We start from the raw sequence: 22,374 nt of genomic DNA, 5'->3' as shown, positions 1-22,374 counted from the left end.
TTCTATAATGTTTTCTGCATACACCAAATGGCAGGCTTTAGGCAGAAACCCAATATATGTTTAGTTAGTATATAATAAACATAATATTTACATGGGCGATGCACTGTGTTAAGAATCTAGAGGAGATGCTCTATAAACTGTCATTGAATTCTCTAACATAGAGCTCTACACCAAGTGGTCCATCAAGATCCCAGGAGAATTTTTGCAGAGAGACATGGCCCACCCCACGTACATACACGCACGCACACACACACTCACGCATGCACAGACACACACACACGTTTGTTGGCATGTGCATGTAAGCACACAGACCTGGGTCTCTTTCATTTAAAAAAAAGAAAAACTCTAATCAAAATCTTGACACCAATCTCATTTTCTTTGGCCGCTAGAATGGCAATGTCATTTAAGATATTGGTTTTAACTTTCAATATATCTCTGTTGTTTTGAAGACTGTTTCAGGGCCTAAATATATATATACACATATATATATATATATGTTTGTGTATATATATATATATATATATATATTTAATCCCAGTAGATAGAGAAATTAGTTCATTTCTTAAGCAATAAACAGAGAGCAGGGAGGCGCTGCATAAATGTGTTTAGATGGAATTTTTCCTTTGAAAAGCCCACTAGTTAGGCCCTATAACACCTCGGTTGATATTTCTACAGTGCAAACACGATAGTGGAAATTAAGTTGCCCCAGCAAATTCAGTTTAGTGGAAATTTGTTATGAATAAAATACTGCTGTTGGCTCTAGAACATTGAATTTATCCCCCAAATAATATCCCAGAAATACCACTTCAGACGAAATCAACTCTAAATAATTGATAAATTCAGTTTGTTTAGAAACCTTTTGACCTCTGTAATAGAAAGTAAAAACACATTTCAGTTATTAGAGTCACATATATTCCCTCTGGTAAGAGGAGCTTTTAATTTTAAGCTGGGCTCTGTAGGGGCCATTTGATAAAGCTGCAAGAAATTTTTCAACTGCTGCTGTTGGATTTGGGTCAACCTCCTTTGGGAAAATGGAAAAAGATAAATTGGTAGCTTTACATAACACACAAGGAAACTTCAGAGATTTTAAAAATTAAGACCTATTGGAAGTGAAAGATAGATTTTTGGTAGCCTCCTCAATTTCCCATCCCCTAAATCTCTCTCTTAACTCTCTTTCTCTCTTTTCTTTAAAAATAAGATTTAAATGTTTGTGCTATTAAAATAAACAAACAGGGAATCAGCATTTCCCATTAATATCATGCATTTCTTTTTACATAAGAGCTATCGTTCTTATCTGCCATATTTAATGCAATTCTAAAGTTTCATAGAGAAAATAGCAAGGTACTATTTCAACTATTATTTTAAGATTTTTTTTTTTGATGTGAACCATTTTTAAAGTCTTCAACTGAATTTGTTATAATATTACTTCTGTTTTGTGGTTTGGTTTTTTCGGCCACGAGGCATGTGAGATCTTAGTTCATCAATGGGGAGTCGAACCCACACGCCCTGCCTTGGAAGTCAAAGTCTTAACCACTAGACCACCAGGGAAGTCCTTCAACTATTTTCTTAAACATTTATTATAAATACACTTATTAAATAATTTTATTGACTATTTCTCTGGTGATAAAAGGCATAGCTTGGCAAAAGTTCTCCAACATGGCTCTCCATGTTGAAAAAAATGCACAAACTATAACAAATATTTACATTTATAACGGTATTATCAATATCATTCATAAGTATTCAAAAACACAACCTTTCTTTATGATGAAGAAACTGAAATTTTAAAAATTCATCTCTATTGTTACATTTACCTAAGATGTGCTTCAATTACACAACTCAAGGGAGTAGATTTTTATCTGTACTTTCTAAATGTTGTGTGTTAAGAATTTACATGGAAACTAGGTTTTTGTGATCCAGTGTGCCTAGCAAGACACAATTAGATGTGGATGCTTATTTATTACACTGTGGACTTGTGAGGCAAAGGATTATATCTGATCTTTATATGTTCCTTATGAACCCAATTTGCCCTTTTTCATGTAATAGATGATTTAAAGTCTTCATTTTTGGAAACTCTTAACCCTGACTCAAACATCAGAAGCAGGGACAGAGGTCTCTCCCTGGGGGCTTCAGATTCTGTTTCTCAAAGCTCTCCACAAATTTCTTTGCTTCCCCATCAGATTCTACCCCTTCCCTCTGCCTCCTCTCCATCATTTCTTGGACCAGCACATTCTTTTCCAAGTAACGTATTGAATTCCACATGTACCAGGCACCCAGGCTGGTCAGAATGGCTAGATTCCCAGGGTTCCTGGATAAAAGATAGAGTTGAGACCAAAAAAAAATGGAAGAAACTTTCTTGTTCTGTGGCAAAGTACACTGACTTTTGATAGTGAGCTTGTGCTTTGCGGTCATTTGACTGAAAGAATATTGGGAATTGGTACAGAATCATGCAAAGAAAAAAATACACCTGAATAAGGGACTTTGCTGGTGGTCTGTGTCTAAGACTGCATTGCCAATGCAAAGGGCTCCAGGTTCAATCCCTAGTCAGGGAATTAGATCCCACATCCCACAGTAAGACTTGGTGCAGTGGAGGTGTTTGTTGCTCATTCATGTCTGACTCTTTGCAACCCCGTGGACTGTAGCCCACCAGGCTCCTCCATCCGTGGGATTTTCCAGGAAGAATACTGGAGTGGGTTGCCATTTCCTTCTCTAGAGGATCTTCCCAACCCAGGGATTGAACCCGAGTCTTACACATTGCAGGCAGACTTACCACCTGAGCCACCAGGGAAGCTTCAAGACTCAATACAGTCAAATAAATAAATATATAGATATAGGCTTCCCAGGTGGCACTAGCAGTAAAGAACCCACTTGCCAATGAAGAAAAAAATGAGACACAGTTTCGATCCCTGGGTCAGGAAGATCCCCTGAAGGAGGGCATCGCAACCCACTCCAGTACTCTTGCCTGGAGAATCCTATGGACAGAGGAGCCTTGTGGGCTACAGTCCATGGGGTCACCAGGAGTCAGACACGACTGAGCAAATAACACTTTCATTCATTTCAGCAACATTACTGACCAGAACCAAAAGGTTAAAACAACCCAAAGTCTGTTGAAAGGTGAATAAATGAACATATGTGTTCCACAGAGTGGAATATTTTTCAGTCTTAAAAAGGAAGAAAATTCTGACACATGTTACAACATGGATGAACCCTGAAGACCATTGTGTTAAGTGAAATAAGCCAGTCACAAAAGGATAAATATTGTATGAAGTACCCATGGTAGTCAAATCCACAGAGACAGAACATAGAAGGGTAGGTGCTAGGGGTTGCAGGAAGCGACATGGAGAGTGTTTAACAGACAGTTTCAATCTGGAAAGACAAAGTGGTTCTCAGATGGATTGTGGTGATGGTTATTCAACAATGTGAATGTCTTTAATGGCACTGAGCTGTATATTTAAACATGATTTAACTGGTACATTTTATGTTATACATAATTCTCCACAATAATAAAGGACCAATGCCACCACTCACTGAAATCTCATGATAAAAATAAATCCAGTGTGAGTAGATTGTCCTATTTGATCCAAATAAAAGCGTGCCCAAGACGATAAGCCCACGTTAATATTTTTGCCACTTCTGTTTGTTGGTCTCTCTTTGGCCACAGCTGTCTTGTTGCCTTACCTCTACTAGCAGTGTTGAGAGGGTTCCTGGTCTTGTTCTTGACTCTAAAGAAGCTGCCTCTAGACAACCCAAGGGCTAGTTTCTCAAAAGTCCTCCTTAAGTCTGGGAGACTTTCTCTACTCCCAGTCTACTAAGAATCCACATTAAGCGGGAATGGTTGGTTCCGTTAAACTGATGAATCAAAATGTATTTATTCCTCTTTGAGGACACCAGCGTTCTGTGGATTTACATGATTTCGGTTTTTGATTACAGATTCTTCAGATACTCGTATGACCTAGTTTTCTCACACTTAGAATAAGCTCTAGATTAGTCATATGAAAGCATTTTGGGACTTCCCTGGTGGTCCAGTGGCTAGAGCTTCACCTTCTAAACAGGGGGTGTGGGTTCCATCCCTGGTCGGAGAGCTAAGATCCTACATCCCTTGAGGCTAAAAAAGTCAAAACGTAAAACAGAAGCAATATTGCAACAAATTCGATCAAGACTTTAAAAATGGTCCACATCAAAAAAACAGTCCTTTTTTTAAAAAGGCGTTGTCAGTTTCCGTAAGTCGAATGTCCTCATCCACTGCGTCAGAATTTTAAGTGAGTCTGAAACATTTGTCACAGATAAATTGTTCTTTCCTTCTTTCCTTATTCTGGTACTTATATCCACTAGAGCAGGCCTATCATAGCCTTAGTTTCCCCAGCATTAATTCAGAAATGATTTAAAGTTCTGTCACCCAAAACCAGATCAAACCTTCTAGAAAGGAGCAAACTGCCACTTACGATGTTATACATTGGTTTTGCGAAGGGTTTCAAAGTCAATTTTTGTAACTAGTTTATGCTCAATTCTCAGTTTGCTCAGACGATATCTCTTGTGTCTGTTTTGTGCCATGTCAATTTAAGTCAATTAAAGTATCCTTCACGTGATTGAAAAATACATTCACAATTGAGCTGACAATGCTATCAATAGCTAAATTCCTTGTCATTAGAATGTTCGTTATATATAGAGCTTATTTTCTTTATTTTCATAGCTAATTCTGGCAAAGATCAAATTAAAGGCACTATTTGAGAAAAATCTTCCTAGCGCTCCTAAACAAGCCAGCCTTTGACAAGCACCCTGGTGCCCAGTTACATGCTTGAAATTTGTTGCCTGATCATTTGACCCCAAGTCCTGCTTTTATTACATCAATCACTCACTCAACAACTCCTTTTTTCCTCAAAAGATTTTTTTTCAGTGTTCACAAACTCCTGGTTGTGAAACGTGAGTTCCAAGTGGAGACCTCGTTATGACGTGGCACTTTGTTTACTGGGAAGAGAGGCAGGTTTTTTCACGTTTGTCTGTGCACATATCTTTACGGTTTAAAAAATTATATGTACGAGAATAGAATGAGTTCTTTACTTTCAACAACATCATAAAAAGAATTTGGTCTCAAAACATTTCATTTTACTTATTTTAAATGACATACATTCTATTTGTGCGCTCCGTTTATGCCCCTTTAATTAGCATACATTATGTTTATAATTAAACATTTAAAGTATGCCACTAAATATATCCCTTTCCCTCTGAAACCCAGAATAAATGCATACAGATACAGCCTACCTTCATGGCTTGTTGAATTTGCCCATTAAAATAAAATCTTTGTGACTCCACATGGGTATCATCTGTCCTAGTCTTTCAACCAACGTCCAGTCAAATGCTTAACTTCCTATTGGATATTTTACTGAAAATGGCTACAATTCCTTCCCAATCCATGTCCCAGACTGTGGATATGTTGCGGAACCAAATCAGGAAGTCTGTCCCCTCCGAGGACACAACTGTGATCCTAGTCTTCAAATCTTGTGCCATCTTGGATTCATTCCTTAATCCCAGTATTAGTCCAATGACCTCAGTCTGTCACTGATCCAGTGTCCTGTTTAGGGAGTACTAGGCTCATTCTGCCTCTGAAGTTTCTAGAACCCATCTCTTTCTCCTCACTCCTCCTATCATTCTCCTTCAGGTTCCCATTCCCTCTTGCTGGATTCCTGCAATTGTCGCCTCTTCAGCCCCATCCCCCACGCCCCCTCCCCCCGCCCCAACACACACCAGGAGCAGGAACAGGAACGTCACGCAGTTGTGTCCCACTCTTTGCGACCCCATGGACTGTAGCCGACCAGGCTCCCCTGTCCATGGGATTTTCCAGGCAAGAGTACTGAGTACTGAGTACTGGGTTGCCATTTCCCAACCCAGGGATCGAACTCGGGTCTCCCGCATTGTAGACAGACCTGAGCAGACAGCAAACCCACCTATGTCTAAACAATATCCTGAAAAGGTCTCTTTTGTTAAGTCAGGCTACTACCAGATCCATTGATTCACATTGTACCACGTGGAATCTGAGCTCATTTACTTAGTCACTGGCCATTTATTAAGCATCTGATATACCTACAATTTCTGTCTTTCCAGCCTGCTTCCCATCATGACCCAATAGGTGATATGGACCCCACCATAACATGGATTCAATCGTAATGTGGGCCACCATAAAATGGACATCATCTTAATAAGGGCTCCATCATGATACGGGCTCCACAATAATACAGGCTCTAATAATAGGGCCTCTGGGCCATGTTGAACTCATTTCTGCTTCCAACACCATCTCTTCTGCTCTTTCTTCACCTCTAACCCTCTTTATTCTTTGTTTCTTCAATCCAAATCACTTCTACCTGGGAAAACTTTCCTGATAATTCCAAACACTGTTGACATCTCAGTCCCCTGGAAAACACTGAATCATTTCAATCCAGTCTCATATTGACCCTTTATCATCGAGCATACTTTCTTGCCAACCCATTCATAAACTCATTCATTTGAAAGTCTTGTTCTACATTCTTCTTTGGGGTACCCAGAGCACTTTGCTTGTGGAGGAAACACGCTGAGTATCACACATCCCTCAGCTCCCTCCCAACTGGTCTGCTGTATACACTAGGTCCCCCAAGGACAGCAGAGGGCAGCGAATAACGTGAATGATCCTTGAACGAGAACTGACCATCTTCAGGAGAGAGACACAGTTGGATCGCTCCAAGGGAAAGTCATTTGGCAAAAGTCAGGCCACGTTTGTAGGTAGTTTGACACCCTCACTCTAGTAGAAAATGATGTCTGGCCCAAAAATACATTTTTGGAGCTGCTGAGCTAGAGTTCTGATTATTTGCCTACTTAAGATTGTACGTATCCATACACATTCAAATTATTAGGGTGGATGGGACCGTCTACGACATGCCCATGATTGAGATCTTGGCCTCAGCTCTCGGACTGATTTGCATGGACAGACCCTGTCAATATGTTTCTGGAAAGTCTGGTGAAAAATACAGGAATAGAGATCAGAAATTGCATTTCCTCCTTGGCATCCAAGAGGGGAGATTTGAAGGGTGGGAGCTGGCGTCCCGGTTGGCTGGGAGACAATTGTATCAGAGTGTTCTGTTTTGTTCTGGCTGGATAGTGTCTGCTTATCAAAAGCAGGAAATTGTATTTTAACTTGGATCTGTAGGAAGCCTGCCCGGGTGGGGCTGATCTGGTGATGGGGGTGGAAGTGGGAGGCAGACCAGGGCAGAGAACTGTCAGTGCTAGACCACTGCAGGGCCTCAGGCAAAGAGCAGCTCAGCAGGAGTAAAAACTGCTTTAAAAAAACAAACCAGAAGACCTGGGTTGAAGATTCGAATGAGCTTGTCTTCTCCAGATGGGAAGAAATTGAGGAGCTGTTTTCTGCTCTGGAGGGGAACACGGGTGCCCCTGTAGATCAGGGGCTCCTTCCCAGCTACGTCATAGGAGAGCTGACTCAGTTATGGTCCCAAAGAGAAAATAAGCACAGAAGTTGTTTGATGCCAGATCTCAGGCCTCACAGATACTGAGATAGGAATAGCTTTGTGCCAGGAAGGAGCATGCAGGAGAAATGAAGGGAAAGCATATTTTTGTGAGCGGTCTTTTGTTTGTGCTGAATTTCTAATGAATGTGGTAAGAGACGTGAGGACTAATTTTAGCTAATGAAAAGACAATGAGAGCTGTTAGGGAACTTTAATATACAGGAATATGAAGGCAGCACCACATTTATTCACTCTTCTGTAAACAAAAGCAAATAAATACTAATTGGACATTCAGCAATTAAAATTCAAAGAGAATGAGTAGAACTAGTTGATTCTTACCTTTTAGATAGGTGTTCCAAAAGAATGGGATTCATCTGCTTTCCGAGTGAAAGGTGTATATGCATGAGGGTTCTGAAGAAATGAAAAAAGCAAAGTCAGGCTTCAAATATTATAAATATATATGTATATATATATATATGGGTATCTGATATACATATATACACACATGGACACACATGGAGAGAGATATAAAAATGAATCTGTTAGAAAGCAAAATAGTGTGAGAATATTACTGAAGTCACAGCTAAAAGTCACAGGTAGAAACATGAAATAATTTCTCTTCTTAGACTTTTCATTCTTTTATATTCCCATAACTCAGGACACATTACAATGAGCATTCTGACATTAACTATTTGTGTAAATAGCAAATTAAATACACAAAAACGCTATTATATTTTTCAAAAAAAATTTTTTTTTTCTGTTCACCTTATAACAGTTTTTCAGTAAGGAAACCACTAGAGTGGGTGTTTTCTGTTACTTTCCTGTGACTGATATTTCATCTTCTGTAATAATATTAAAGAAATGCAAGTCGGAAAATAAACCAGTTCAACTAAGGTTTCTCTTCATTTTTTAAAGTTTTGTATTTGAGAATGGTGCATACAGACTTGGAACCAGACATTCACTAGGTAGATTTTCTGCAGTGTATTTAATCTAAAAGTTTAAGCAGAGAATATTTTGAAGGTAGAACTAAAAGAGAGAGGATTCAGATATAAAGAAGCAGTTTGTGTCATTTTTTTAAATGTTCATGCTTATAAATCTGTTTAATTGAAATGTTACTAGAAGCCTAGGGCTCTATTTTGTTTTAAAGTATTTCTAGCAATTAAGACCAAGATTCAGTATGTTTAAAAAAAATGTTTTTCACTGTTGCAGCAGTTCTCCTTTCACTGTAAGAGCCTAGATTTTCTTTATTTTTTTTATTTTCTTACATCCCAAGCAGCTCTGGTTAAAACATAGTTAATGTACCAACTGCAATTAGCCAACTGTCAAAGGCTCAACCGTTGATAAGCTTCATTTAACTAATTTGAGAAGTGGAAGTTTTAAATTTTTTTTTTTCCAGGAAGGTAACTTCTTTCCTTATTTCCTGTCAAGAGAGCCAAGTCCTGTGACCTGTGGTTAAAAGGGCTCTTTGTAATTAAGACAGGGGGTCTCCAAGTGAACTGGTTCTCACAGTAGGAGGGGAAAAGGGAGAGGGAAAGAGAGGGAAAGGGAGGAGATGGAAGAGGAGGAGGAGGAGGAAGAGGAGCAGGCGTGACACCCCTTAACCCGGGATGTGAGCACAGCCAGGGCTGGTCCCCTGAGACTTGAGCCACCCGGCCATCTTCGGGGCCATGGGCTCTGTGTCCTTTTATGGAGCAGGAGTCTATTAAGACCTTGGTGAGCTGGCCTGTCGTGGGGAGGTGCCCCCTCTGCAGTGTCCGTGCATAGACAACCAGAAACTGATCAACCGTGTTATATCAATAACATTCTCACACCAGGTTGTGTAAATTGATCTTTTACAATTTCTCTCGGTGACAGTCTCTGTAACCAACAAGATAAATCATTCCTCCTGTGGCTTTTTTATTGATTGCTGAGACCTGTATAAAAATTACACTGCTCAAGCTGTGAAGTGAACATCCTCATAAAAGAAGACTTTTTATTTACAATCAAAATATGTTTGGGCCCAGATCAAGTGCAGATTTACCAGCTCAGAACTACAAGAATGGTGAAATTTAAGAGACTTAGAGAAATCTAAAAATTAAAAAGAAACACTGCCCCTCCCACCAAAAAAAAAAAAAGCCATCACAACTTCAAGAATACACACAATGTGCCTCAATTTAAGACCATGATTTAAAAAAAAAAAAAAAAGCTTTACACATTTGACGCTAAGCTTAACAGACAGCCATCTGCTAAAATAGCAAGACAGAAAAACTGCCACAACCAAATTAATCTTTCTATTTTGTCAAGAAAGATTTGGTAGCTTAGACAAAATCATAGAACAAGCCACACTTCAAAGATGAGACTTGATCTTTTTTAAGAAGTTTAATTCGCATTATTTTGCAATCATGAAAGTATCTTTAGTTCTGCTTGAGGAATAATTTACAATTCTGGAGTACTTAGAGTTCTTAAATGTCGTTGAAATACAGACAATTGATATCTTTGAATATATGTTTTATACAAATAGCATCTTGAAATATAAAGTCTTTTTTCTTTTCAACACTAATTTTACATTCTACTACAGGAATAAACCTACTCGCCATTTGAAAACATTGTGTTGAGAAGAGTTTCAAAGTGAAAATAGAAACTGCATTTTTTTTTCCTTAAACTTCTTTTCAAGTCAGTTTTCCTTCTGGTGAACAATTTTGAATCACCTGCTAATAAATACAATGACATCCAGAATCTGCCTTTTAGAAAAGTGCAAAAGAAAAATGTCAAATATTTTTGCATCATAGCATGAGTTAATGATGTTTATAAAATAAAATGAATTACCCTAAGTTATCTCGAGCCTGAAACCACTTCCCATGCGCGCCCTGTGAGGCGGGTATTGTGTTTCAATTCAAACAGCGTTTCACAGACCTAAGAATCCAAGCATAGCCTTTTGTATACATCTAAGAGGGGACGACAGAGATGGTCCTTTTTGTCCCTTCCCCTTGAGCCTCTGCCCGGTTTCTCTGAAGCTAGGCTCTTTCTTTGCAGTTTTAGAGAAGGCCCTTTCAATGGAGCAGGCCACAGGCGCGGGCGGGGGACCGCGCGGGGAGTGAGTTGGGCTGGTTTCCTCGTTTCCAGGAGGAAAAGTGAAGAGTGTGGCATCTGGGGCCAGGCTCCCTCGCTTCTCTGGGAAACACTCTCACGGGGACAGAACCGCAGCAACACACGTTCCGGACAGACAGTAAGAAGCAGAAAGCTAGTGGCTCCAGAGGCGAGGCTGGAGTGGTACCCCGCTGCCCACAGTATCGCCTCCTCCTAGAAGCTCTGCAGTCGCGCATCTCCCGGCCAAGCCACCGCGGCTCGCCCCGCCGGGGCCACGGCCCCTCTCCGGCAGAGCAGGATCCAGCCCTCTTCCTACCTGGGCCGCCCTAGCCCCTGTGCCCACGTTCACCGGCTGCCTTTTGGTTCTTGATCCCTCGTGCTTCAGTTCTTTGTAAGGCAGATCTTCGGTGGGCACTGGCACTAAACCCCAATAAGAACCACCACAGCGGCCAAGTGTCTGGGGTCGGGGGTGGGCAGCCCGCATCCAGACGGGCGGCGCGGGTACACAGCCTCCTGCTCCATCCCCTCTGCGCGCTCGGCCCCGCGCGCCAAGGAAAGATGCCCGCGCGCCTGACCGCCGGGATCAGGGAACAGGGGGCGCGCCGGAGCTGCGGGGGCCCCCCACCCGCTCCCGCGCTCGAAATTGGCTGTGCAAAGCCGAGGTCTCGGTGGTCCAGGGACCAAAAACCGCCGCCGAGGGCATGACTAGGCGAGTCGGGACCCGCTTGCCTGGGAGGCAGCGACGCTTTTCCAAATCTCCTTCTTGGGACTTAGAGCAGCAGAGGTTAGACAGGAGGGACAATTGCAGGGTCCAAGAGCGAATTCCCCGGGCGAAGCGGACCCCCTGGGCTCCCAGGTCGAGCAGAATGAAGAGGACAACAGCTGAAGTCCAGGGACCAAGGGGGCCATCCTGGCCCCAAAGCCTGGGGTGAGCCTTCTGCTCCACCCCAAGAAAGCTTGGCCCAGTCTAAGCAAGAGAATCCTGCTGCTCAAAGAGGGTTTCTTCTCTTTTCTTTTCTTTTCGTTTCCTTTCTTTCTTTTTTTTCTTTTATCCCCTGTCTTTTTTTGAAAGGTATTTAAGTACAGATCTTGTTAGACAGGGATAAGATGGGAAAAATCACTAGATTGGGTGTTGTGTGTGGGGTTTTTTCCCCCTCATGGAAGATATACATATAATGTGAAGTACCTTTTGAAGTGTTTTTATTTTAAATCAAAACAGTTTTCTAAGGAAAAAATACTGTTTTGTTGTTGTTGCTGTTCAATCTCAGAGAAATATATGACAACAGGTTGCTCATTCTGGTTTTTATTTTGCATCAATAGGGGTCTTTGTTTCTCCAGGGAACAGAAAGAGCAAAAGAAGGAGGAACAGTGGGGAAAGAAGGGGAAGCTTATAGGGAGAGGATTTAAGTGAGATTTTCAACCTATTGAAAAAATGGGTTTTTAAAAACGTTTGCCAAAACAACATCAATAAATGTTGCCAGATAGCTGGTTTAATAAGATGATTCAGGCATTTCAATCTATTGCTGGCTGGGGAGTGGGGGTGGGAGGAGTTCCAAAATCCTACACCAGTGATGGCGGTCTGAAAACTCATGAATGTCAGTTAAATGAGTCCAAGAGTTGATTGCTGAACATAGTAACTGTTTATCTCTGAAACTGTGTCTGCATGCTATGGCTAGAGGAGGCATCTTCTTTTATTCCATTCTTTTGGGGATGAGAATATGACCCTTGGAGGACAAAGGGTCAGCTGAGAACTGGACATGGGGATGACAGTATAGGTTTCTTGTGCCTTCGTTGTTGTTATTTAGTTGCTAAGTTGTGTCTGACTCTTTTGTGACCCCATGAACTGTAGCCCGCCAGGTTCCTCTGTCCATGGGATTTCCTGGATAAGAATACTAGAGTGGGTTGCCATTTCCTTCTCCAGGGGATCTTCCCGACTCAGGGATGGAACCCACGCCTCCTTCATTGGCAGGTGGATTCTTTACCACTGAGCCACCTGGGAAGCCCAAACACTAAGACTTGGGTGTGAACAACTCAGACCAGTACTGAGCACTGCGCACCCCCACCCCCAGCTCCGAGTCTTTTCCCCTGAAAGCGTATAACTCACATCACACATGGCATTGTGCAAGGCCCAAGCTATGCCGCTGAGACATGAGTCTGCAGACACTGACCTCCCTTGTCTCCCTGGTAAAGGGACCCACAGGTTTCCACTGCCCTGGGTCAGGGTGCAGACGATGCCACAGCTGACCCCTCCCCTGCCCCACCTGCAGCTGCAGGCACCTGCCTTAGCACCAGGACACAGGCAGAGGGGAGACAGACAGGGATGTGATGTCATTTACCCTCTTATCCCCACCACCGTCCCCCCAGAATGAAGGCAGGGGAAACCCACTGGAAACTGCATCTTTCACCTCCCTCCTTTGTCAAGTAGAGAGGATGTGTGGCCATGAAAAGCTAGGAGTGGTGAGGCAAAGAGGCAGAGGGGGATTGGTAGCTAAGAAGGGAGTTATGCTTTTGTTTTACTGGAATATAATTGCTTTATAATGTTTGTGTTTCTGCTGTACAATGAAGTGAATCAGCTATATGTATACATATATCCCCTCCTTCCTGAGCCTCCTTCCCACCTCCCACCCCCGTCCCACCCTCTAGGTCATCGCAAAGCACTGAGCTGAGCTTCCTGTACTGTACAACAGCTTCCTATCAGTTACCTGTTTTACATGGCAGTATGTATCTGTCAGTGCTGATCTTGCAGCTCATCCCACCCTCTCCTTCCCAACCTATGTCCGCAGGCCTGTTTTCTACATCTGCGTCTCTGTCCCTGCCCTGCAAAGAAGTTCATCAGTACAATTTTTCTAGATCCCACATACATACATCCTTTAATATACAATATTTGTTTTTCTCTTGCTGCCTTACTTCACAATGACAGACTCTAGGTCCATCCACATCTCTGCAAATGACACTGCTCTCTACCCGTTACTGTCTGAGTAATGTTCCATCTTACATGTGTACCACTTCTTCTTGACTTAGGGATAAGCTGAAGGATGCCTTGCTAGCTTGCTTGCTTGGTTTTCCTATTTTATTACTCTCTGAAATCTAAGGCCTAAGGTTGTTTAAAAAAAAAAAAAAGTGAGTTTTTCTTTCTATCTCCAATTTTCCTGGTGCAGGAAGAGCACTTTGAAATAAAGAGAAAGAGAATTTAGGTGGGAGGAGCTTCGCTAGGAAGAGATGGGCCCTCCTTCTCTCCATACAGAGCCAGGGAATTAGATAAATATGTGTTTGAGTCTTATTTCTGGAAATTTGAAAAAGAAAACTTACTTCCAAGGTAAATAACATTGGGTTCCCCTCTTAATATGATTACCTTCAAAGACATGGCTGCTTCCTGATAACCGGAATCTTCTCCGGGAAAAGGTTGCTGAAAAAACAGGCAAAAAACAAGGGTTGTGTTCCACATTTGGGCCCTACATGAAGCTGAATAACCATCTTCCTCACTTTCTTCAGGTGCTTTTCAAAGATCCCTATAAAAATCACATTTCCTCATAATGTATGAGGTGCAAGAAACACAGTTCGATCCCTGGGTTGGGAATATACCCTGCAGAAGGAAGTGGGAAGCCGCTCCAGTATTCTTGCCTGGGAAATCCCATGGACAGAGGAGCCTGGTGAGCTAAAGTCCATGGAGTCGCAAAGAGTCAGACACAACTGAACACACACATGCCCATTATTTATGAATACAGTATTGATTTCTCCAAAACATACCCAAGTGCAGAATTCTCTAACCATGCCCCAAATCTTACACTGAAAGCACTAGTGTTCATTTCAGAAGGACATCGGAAAGGGTCTGTTCTCTGAGACCTGAAGCCAAGAAATCCTTTTCAACTAACAACCTTTATGCAACAGTTTAATAGTATTTCTGTACCCCGGAGTGGCTTTTTAAAACACTATATTACAAAATAAACCTGAAAGGAAACTTGAAGTTCATATTCCTACAGACTTCTGCTGTACATTGGTTAGTTACTGACCCGTAAAAAAAAAAAAAAAAAAAAAAAGAACCTTTGAACTCACAGCGCTTATTTGTGACACCATTAATATTCATTCTTCCCCTCTATTATTTAAGCATATGTGAGCAGAGTGCATGTGTAGCTTTCTTACTCGAGTGCATTTCCCATCTGCTCGGGAAAAAGACTAGAGCCACTTCTGGATTCTTCAATGATTCCATTCGAGCATTCCATGTAAAAAAGCTTGAATGACTTCTCCGTTTCCCACCTACTTCCAAGTTGTTGAAATAATGCATTTTAAAAGAGAAAGACAAAATAGAAGAAAGGATATTATTATTCCAACCTTGTATTATAAGCATGTCACGTGTTCTTAAAGAATCCTTGGCAGAGTGAAGGAGTAACAAAACGTGACAGGTGGAAGAAAGGAAACGCAGCCAAGGGGCCCTACTGCTGCACGTTCTAAACAATAGGGAACCTCTAAGGATTCCCATCCGCAATCCTGGAGCTGCCGCAGTGCTCTGTATGCCTTTGGGTAAGTCACTTAACCTTTCTGGCTCTCAGGTTCCCCACGGGCAAAATGGCAGTTATTATAATAGCACTCTTACCAGTATTTTGCAAAGAACAATGATTACAAATGAATGCAAATCATCCTGTGTGTGTTAAGAATGACATACAAGGGCTAAGAAATAGCATAAGCTTGTAGTTCACAATACACTTTTCCAGAAACAACAAGAGGATGTTGCAAGCGTGGCATGATAACAAGAATAAGGGACCACCAAGCAAATTAGAACCAAGAGGATATTTTAGAAAGAATTCATGATGAGCCAGTGGTAGGAAAAGGAGAATGAACTCTCATTTCTTTCATGTAAATGATTGTCCAAAAAACAATTTTGCCATAACAAACCATGAGGTATCCTTAATACAGTTAATCTAACATTATTGTGGAAATACTGAATGGGTGTTGTGTGTTTGCATGTGGAAGATACATATGCAATTAGAGAAAGAATTTTCTGTTAAAAATATGAGATCTTGTTTAGTACTTATAATGCATATCTATTCTGTGAGTCAGAAGGGTTTCACACGCAGCTTTTTAAGCGGATGAAAGAGCATTTAATGATTAACTAAATCTTCTATAATGTTTTACTTGAGTTTACTTCTGAAGAATCAAAATTACCAGATTTAAAGGCAAGTTATATTTAAAAGCACAATGTAAGTCACATATTTCTATTTTTATAAAAGCCTCAATTTTGAGGCAAATGACAACTTAGGAACATATAAACTATTTATGACAACTAAAAGTTAACAGCAGGCATGCAGGCAGAATTATCACAGACCGATTTTTTTAAATGAATAATGTATTAGGAAAAAAGGGCAACTGACATGAACAAGCAATTAACAAAATAATGTGCAACTGTCTAACTCACATGTGAAAAAATGTTAACCTCAATAAGAAATAATTAAAATACTCTGTGCCATGCTTCAGGTGCAAAAGAATACACTGACACCTTCTGAGGACTAACCAGAAGTCGTTATTAAACACTATAAAAAGTGCTAGACCTTTATTCTGACTCCTTCACTTAGGAGTTTATGTTAAAAAATATTATTTTGCCCTGAGATTAACTATAAGGATGAGTATCACAGCACTGCTTGTTGTACTCTGTAATTGCAAACCACAACTATGACATGTGTATGAATAACTATTATCTAGCGAGAAGAAAAGATGCCATGGTTTTAAAGAATGCATGCTGAGAGGAAGGAGACCTGAAATGTGTTAGATGGAAAACTGGAAAGAAACAAGGCAAAAGGTATAATCCTATTTTGAGGAAAGAAAGAAGGATATCAGCCAGGATAGAGAAGTGAAAAAAGGAGCAGCAACAATTTGAAAGCAAAAATCTAAGACACACATACACGGGCAGACTTCTGCAGAGAGCTCAGGCTGGTTTGCTGGTGAACTGCTTTTTACCTGGGCAGCTCCGCGTAGCATGCCCCACCCTCAGACACCCTGGGGATCGGCTGGCTGATGGATGGGTCCACTTCTCCCAAAGAAAACTTTGTTGTTGCTGTTGTTGTGCAGTTGCTCAGTCATGTTCGACTCTTTTGTGACCCCATGGACTTGCTTTCGCTTTCACCAGCCTCCTCTGTCCATGGGATTCTCTAGACAAGCATACTGGAGTGGCTTGCCATTTCCTCTCCAGGAGATCTTCCCTACCCAGGAATCAAACTCACCTCTCCTGAATTGGCAGGCAGATTCTTAATCACTGAACCACCTGGGAAGCCCAAAAGAAAGCTTCAGTTCAGTTCAGTACAGTTGCTCAGTCGTGTCCGACTCTTTGCGACCCCATGAATTACAGCACACCAGGCCTCCCTGTCCATCACCATCTCCCAGAGTTCACTCAGACTCACGTCCATCAAGTCCGTGATGCCATCCAGCCATCTCATCCTCGGTTGTCCCTTCTCCTCCTGCCCCCAATCCCTCCCAGCATCAGAGTCTTTTCCAATGAGTCAACCCTTCACATGAGGTGGCCAAAGTATTGGAGTTTCAGCTTCAGCATCAGTTCTTCCAATGAACACCCAGGACTGATCTCCTTTAGGATGTACTGGTAAGACTCAGCAAATGTACATCTGTGTTCTGATCAGTCCAAACATACTGAAAAACCTGGAATTACACCCTCCAGAAGCTTTCTTGTCTTCATCACTTGCTAATGGGACCCCATGTGATTTCAAATTCATTCCTTTCACTTATTTTTATTTTCAGATCATCTTTAAGAAAATAATAGTGTTCAAGATTGCCTGCCACATCCTTTGCAAAGGCCTTGAAACTGTATGCAGCCATACTAATTTCAGCTCCAGGACAGCAGGGTAACACACCCAGGGCTCTGGAGGCAGACCACTGGGATCTGAATTGCTGGCAGATCAATCTTTGACAGGTTGTGTGGCCTCTCTTCCTCTACTGATCCATCTACAAAATGGGGATAATATCCCTATGGACTTCACAGGGCTGTGTGTAAAACTGCAAATCTGTAAAGCAAAACTCCTGTTTTCAAATTCAAAATAAAGACTGAAGTCAGCCAGCTCTGCTCCAATCTCCATCTGATGTTTAGGGAAACGATGGTGTATTTCCTCCATCTTTTCTCATCCCTTCCTCCTTAGAAGAACTCTACCTTGCAGAACGGAATTGTGGACACAGCAGGGGAAGGAGAGAGTGGGATGGACTGAGAGAGTAGCGCTGAAACCTGTACATTACCATGTGTAAACGGATAGCTGGTGGGACACTGCCGTATAGCACAGAGGCTCGGCCAGGTGCTCTGTGATGACCTAGAGGTAGGGAGAACAGGGGAGGCGGTAGGAGGTTCAAGAGAGTGGGGACAGTTGGACACACAAGGCTGATTTGCGTTGTCGTACAGCAGAAATTCAGTCATGTCCATCTCTTTGGGACTCTTTGGGACCCCATAGACTATAGCCCACCAGGCTCCTCTGTCCATGGAATTCTCCGGGCAAGAATACTGGAGTAGGTTGCCATTCCTTTCTCCAGGGGATCTTTCCAACCCAGGGATCAAACCCAGACCTCCTACACTGCAGGCAAATTCTTTCCCTGGTTTGGGAAGTTCTTCTGGAGGAGGAAATGGCAACCCACTCCAGTATCCCTTGCCTGGAGAATCCCATGGACGGAGGAGCCTGATGGGGTCGCAAAGAGTCGGCCACAACTGAGCACAGTAGCACAACCCAGCAAAAACTAGCACAGCATCGTAAAGTCATTATCCTCCAATTAAAAATAAATCAGAAAGACAAAGAACTCTACCTTGGAAATATCCCCTTCCCCTCTTCATATTTGCACAAGCCACTGATTTGTAAGGAGACGAATACAAAGACTTTCACATTTTTGCAGCTCTATCTCCCAAATCAACACTCCGCTGCTGAATTTAAGACACCAAGCACCATTCAGTGTTTTAAGAGTGAATAGAATATATAAAAATTAGAATGGCTTTGACAAGTTAACATCAATTTGAATGAGACTAGAGAAATGAAATTCTGTAGATGAGTGTTTTCGTTTTAAATGGTTTTACCAGCTTTCAAACGATTAGACAATTTTGTTTCATTCCCTCCAAATTTACAAATTAATATTTTTAAGAGGTGGCATTAATAACCAGTTGCATTAAAACATATTAAAAATAAAGGTTTCCTCAATTGAAGTTTGGAGTTTTGCTATATAAAACCGACTTAGAGTTACAATAAAAATAGCAATATCATGCAAGACTATGTTTGTATTTCTCAGTTCAATTGCTTTTTATTTTCGAACTATAGGCAACTAAGACATGCCTGAGTGAAACTTCCTAGGAGCCAAATAATTAGTCCAACATTTGTCCATGACGCTGAACAAAAGTACAGACTTCTCCAAATGACTATCACACCTTTGATGGTGATATACAAATTGTTTTCAGCCTTAGGCTTAAAAAAAAGTGTGTCGTAAAGTTTTCTGATTAATCAAGAAGAACACCTTGTAATTTGTTATGTTTGGAATGTAGGTACCTAACTCCCTGAATATTTTAACAAAATACTTGTAAAATTACACCACCAGAACTGTACCTCCACGGAGCAAAGAGAGAGGAATAGTGCCAATACCAACAGACGGGATGAGGAGGATAAATCTCAGAAGATTCTAGCAGTTTCTGTGCACCATGCACCTCAAAGTGAAATCAAGAATTGAAATGGATTATAGGCTTAAAATTCAATTAAAGTAAACACTTTAGACTCAATTATTTTACTATGTGGAATAAAAAAAGATCTGGTCAAATGTTTTGGTTCTCTGCCTCTTTTTTAATTTTTTCATATGTGTGGTCTGATTTTAAAGTTCCACGGAGGCAATACACATACGCCAGCCAGAAAATGCCAATATTACGGGATTTTATTCATAACAGGCTAAATTTGTCTCTTGTGAAAGATAAAAACACTTTAAAGTTGATGAGTCTATGATTTTAAGTAAAATCCTCATTCAAATGTGATTGCTTTATAGGTTTAACTCTGGTCAGAGTAATTTGTGTTCTTTCTATATATATTACTCCAACGATAATAAAGCTGTTTATGCAAATGTGAAATTGTGGCTATTGCAGAATTTTTCCAACCATGTAAGGTTCGAATGTTAAACTCCCATTCAAGATCAAAATTCCACATATTTACAACCTGCAAACATCCAAAATTCACACTTCAACATCTGTGTGGCTGCCAATTTCTACGGCAATCATATCATGCTTTTTCAGAAGTGGAAGGAAAAAAAAACTTGAGGTAAGTACAATTCAATAATTATAGCAAATATTTACCAAATGTTTGCTATGACATACATTTTATTAATTGATAACACTTAGAAACTGCATTAGGGATGCAAAAGCCTTGAAAGTTTGCAGAATTCTAACAGTAGACTGTGGTTCATATATTTAAAATCTGGCAAAACCCCACAACGTGTACAACTCTCATACATAAACCTTCAAGGGTGTTTCATCTACACTTACGTAGTTTCTCTAAATTCCTTTTATTAACTTTGACATTTTTCTGATAATGTGCATGTCTGCACTCAATAAAGTATTCATTTTCCATATTCCCTCCTTTTTAAAAGTCAAAAGTTTCCATCACGTCGTCTAGACTAAATACCTCAAAGTGAAAGTGAAAGTCGCTCAGTCGAGTCCAACTCCTTGCAACCCCATGGAGAGCCCATGGAATTCTCCAGGTCAGAATACTGGAGTGGGTTGCCCTTCCCTTCTCCAGGGGATCTTCCCAACCCAGGAATCAAACCAGGGTCTCCTGCATTGTTACCAAATGAGCTAGTAGGGAAGCAAAATACCTTCAAAGTCAATCATTTTAAATGATTTCATTTGCAAACTATTGTTCTCGGATCTTCAATACCTTAACCAAGCAGTGAAGATTAAGATCACCAATAATTACTCTACTTCTACACAAGGTGCCTCCCATATGATACACTGAGAAGGATAACATATCACTTCTGCGGTATTCTTGAGAAAAATGTATAACCTGAGCTATGAGGATGTATCAGAAAAACCCAGATTGAGAGACATCCTGTCAACTAAGCGGCCAGACTCGTCAAAGCTGCTAAGATTATGAGCAAGGAAGGAACGGTACCAGTTTGGAAAAGACTACAGATGTGAAGCAAAATGCAATAAAGAAACTGGACTAGATACTGGACCAAAAAGAGCATATATGGGACAGCTGCTGACATCTGAATAATGCTCCGAGGTTAATTAACATTATTATATCAATATTAGTTTCCTGAGTTTGATCATTATAGTGCATGAAAGGTTAAAATCTGGGTAAGCTCAGCAAAGTATATAAGGAAATGTGTATTCTTTCTGCAACTTTTTTTTGTAAATTTTATAGTATTTCAGAGTAAAACAGTTTTTAAAGGAATATAAATGCACTAAAAGTGTACTTTCAAAGCTTTTTTAAAACTGTTTAAAAGATATTAACTTAAATATGGGTAATGAAAGCCCATCCCATACCACCCATGGGCAACCTGATTTCTCTGCTCATTCTTTACCTTCATCACCTCTGTTTTTCCTTCAGCGGCAGTATTCTGGTCTCCCTGAATTTGGAATTAAACAAGGAGGGCAGTAGGTTCTGAAGGAGCAGAGAGTAATGTGGTTGGCTGCTCAGACGCAGGAGCCAATGGCTGACTTTGGAGGAGCAGGCATTACGAACTTCATAAGGAAAGTGACTCCACCTTTCTGCCCATATATCTGATCAAACCCAGGTGTCTTACTCTCCTTCCATGCTTGAGTCCAGCCATCCTAGCTACTGTGGTTCTCCACCTTGGAAGCCTCTCTACTCTTTCGCCTATTCACCACAAGATTCAACTCATAATGCCACCTCTCTCAAAGCTAACATCTCCTCCCCATCACTGCCTTTCTAGAACCCCTGTCACTTTTTGTTTCCTTTTATTTTGTTTGTTTTGAACTTTTTAAAACTTTTTAATTCAAATGTATTTATTTTTAATGGAGGATAATTGCTTTACGATATTATGCTGGTTTCTGCCATAAATCAATATGAATCAGTCATAGATATTCATATGTCCCTCCCTCCTGAACCTCCCTCCCACCTCCCACCCCATCCCTCCCCTCTAGGTTGTCACAGAGCACTGGGTTTGAGGTCCCTGCATCACAGAGCAAATTCCCACAGGCCGTCTAATTTTACTTATGGTCATGTATACATTTCCATGCTACTCTCTCAATTCGCCCTGCCCTCTCCTTCCCCAACTGTGTCCGCAAGTCTGTTCTCAGTGTCTACATCTCCACTGCTGCCCTGCAGATAGGCTCATCAGTACCATCCTTCTAGATTCCATATATATGTATTAATATACGATATTTGTCTTTCTCTTTCTGAACTTACTTCATCCACCTTATTAGTGGATAGGTTCTAGTTTCATCCAACTTATTAGAACTGAGTCAAATGTGCTCCTTTTCATGGCTGAGTAATATTCCGCCGTGTATATGCACCGAAGCTGCTTCTGCACTGGTTCTGACATTGTCTCTGTGTGGCTGTTAGTCATTTAGCCTCTCTGAGCCTGAGTTTGCTCATTGGTTAAACTTTTGTATGCACTGGCAAACCAAAAAATTCATTAAGATTCACTGTTTTATAATATTTGATTTATTGTAATAGCCTGCAACAGAATGTGCATAAACAGCCAGTATGATAGTAATAACATCTCCCTTGTTATTTATTTAGTTACTGTTACTTTTGTGATTCCCCTGTACCTCATTCACTGACAGAAGTTAATTTTGTACAATGACTAAATGCACTGAGAACATTCGGAATAGACTATGGTGAGTTTTCTT

The sequence above is a fragment of the Ovis aries genome, chromosome 3 (assembly GCF_016772045.2).
Source record: "Ovis aries strain OAR_USU_Benz2616 breed Rambouillet chromosome 3, ARS-UI_Ramb_v3.0, whole genome shotgun sequence".
NCBI lineage: Eukaryota > Metazoa > Chordata > Mammalia > Artiodactyla > Bovidae > Ovis > Ovis aries.
Note: the sequence above shows the minus strand (reverse complement) of the source record.